The sequence below is a fragment of the Cebus imitator genome, unplaced genomic scaffold (genome assembly GCF_001604975.1).
Source record: "Cebus imitator isolate Cc_AM_T3 unplaced genomic scaffold, Cebus_imitator-1.0 Scaffold188, whole genome shotgun sequence".
Classification (NCBI taxonomy): Eukaryota; Metazoa; Chordata; class Mammalia; order Primates; family Cebidae; genus Cebus; species Cebus imitator.
In genome coordinates this window covers 5,607,572-5,609,849 of record NW_016107503.1, presented here as the reverse complement: position 1 = coordinate 5,609,849, position 2,278 = coordinate 5,607,572, and the positions used below count along the sequence as shown (strand labels likewise).

Below are 2,278 nucleotides of genomic sequence, written 5' to 3'. Positions count from 1 at the left end.
TTGGTTCTCTGCAGTGCCTGATAATTAGGTTACCATCAGCCTGTAACTACTTTAAAATGAATTCTGGGCTTGGCCAGGTGTGGTGGCTCACGCCTGTAATCCCAGCACTTTGGGATGCCAAGGTGGGTAGATCACTTGAGGTCATGAGTTTGAGACCAGCCTGGCCAACATGGCGAAATTCCATCTCTACTGAAAATACAAGAATTAGTCGGGCATGGTGGTGGGCGCCCATAATCCCAGCAATTTAGGAAGCTGAGGCAGGAGAATTGCTTGAACCTGGGAGGCAGAGTTTGCAGTGAGCCGAGATGGCGTCACTGCACTCCAGCCTGGGCGACAGAGGGAGAACTCCATCTCAGTAAGTATATAAGTAAATAAAATAAATTATTGGCTTGAAGTGTTTCTGTCTATTCAGATAGTTTAAACTTAGACTATAAACTCATGAAGACTAGCCTGTGAATTCCCAGGGAGGTCTTCCCACAGCGCCTCACTTCTACCCCCGATTCAGAGCCAAGATTGAAGTAAGGACATTTCCTGGCTGTCTCTTTTTTCAAGGTTGGTATTTACTAGTTTACCCTTTCATTAACAGTGGAGTCTGTGCCCAAGAAATCATTAAAGTTGATGCTCTGTCATTGAAGATTTGGTAGATTCCCCTACAGCGGTCACCAATTCCAGCCATATGTTTCTTGGATTCATGCTTTTTGCTTTTTATATTCAAGCTGGTGGTTTTCGGTGTTTTATAGTAGAATAATTGTTCAGAATGTCTAGTCTGTTATATTGATGGAAATGAAAGTCTGATTCTTCAGTGAATGTTTATACCCCCACCGTTAGTTCTATGAGGGCAGAAGCTTGATTTACCTGCTCACTGCTGGTTTTTTTTTTTTCTTTTTTTCTTTTGAGACAGAGTCTCGCTGTGTTACTCAGGATGAAGGGCAATGGTGTAATCTCAGTTTACTGCAACCTCCGCCTCCCAGGTTCAAGCAATCTCCTGCCTTAGCCTCCCGAGTAGCTGGGATTACTTACAGGCACCCACCATCATGACCGGCTAATTTTTTTTTNCAACCACAACCTCCGCCTCCTGGGTTCAGGCAATTCTCCTGCCTCAGCCTCCTGAGTAGCTGGGACTACAGGCACGCACCACCATGCCCAGCTAATTTTTTGTATTTTTAGTAGAGACGAGGTTTCACCATGTTGACCAGGATGGTCTTGATCTCTTGACCTCGTGATCCACCCGCCTCGGCCTCCCAAAGTGCTAGGATTACAGGCTTGAGCCACCGCGCCCGGCCTTAATTTTTGTATTTTAGTAGAGATAGGGTTTCACCATGTTGGCCTGCTGGTCTTGAACATCTGACGTCAAGTGATCTGCCCACCTCAGCCTCCCAAAGTGCTGGGATTACAGGGGTGAGCCACCGTGCCCAGCCTCACTTCTGTTTTTCTGGCCCTATGACTGGTTTTGTGGAAGACAATTTTTTAATGGATCTGGTAGGGGGTGTGGTTCCGGAGGTAGGAATGATTTGTTGATAAAACTGTTTCATCAGATCATCAGGCATTAAGATTCTTGTAAGGAGCATGCAACCCAGATTCCTTGCATACACAGTTCATGATAGGGTTTGTGATTCTATGAGAATCTAATGCCTGTGAATCTGACAGGAGGCAGAGCTCAGGCTGTCATGCTCATTTGCCAGTCACTCATCTCCTGCTGTGCGGCCTGGTTCTTAACAGGCCGTGAACTGGTGCTGGTCTGCAGCCCAGGGGTTGGGGACCCCTGTCTCACTCAGTATATGAAAGTGGGAAAGAAAGTCAGGAGTTCCCAAAAGGACAAGATAGGAAAAAAAATTCAGATAAGGACTGAAAATAGGTGATTATATTTGGTAATTAGGCATTTTTGTGAATAGATGTAGTAAAGTAATAAGAACAAAAGCTTAATTTCAGTGGGTTGCAGAATTAACAGAGCTGAAGAAGGTATAGAAAATAAAACTTCTTAGGCTGGGTGTGGTGGCTCATGCCTGTAATCCCATCACTTCGGGAGGCCAAGGCGGAGGGATCACTTGAGGAGTTCGAGATCAGCCTGGCCAACATGGTGAAACCCCATCTCTACTGAAAAATAAAAATTAGCTGGACGTGGTGGCATGCACCTGCAGTCCCAGCTACTTGGGAGGCTGAGGCAGAAAAACTGCTTGAACCTGCGAGGCAGAGGATGCAGTGAGCCTAGATCGCACCACTGCACTCCAGCCTGGGCAACAGAGTAAGACTCTGTCTCAGAAGAAAAAAAAAACTTCTT

General features: G+C 45.9%; 1 long non-coding RNA gene across 2 annotated transcripts in view; it reads right to left on the bottom strand.

Annotated features, from left to right (window-relative positions):
• LOC119473827 overlaps positions 1-2,278 on the bottom strand; it is a 14,274-nt gene that overhangs the window by 10,278 nt on the left and 1,718 nt on the right. The window lies entirely within an intron of this gene.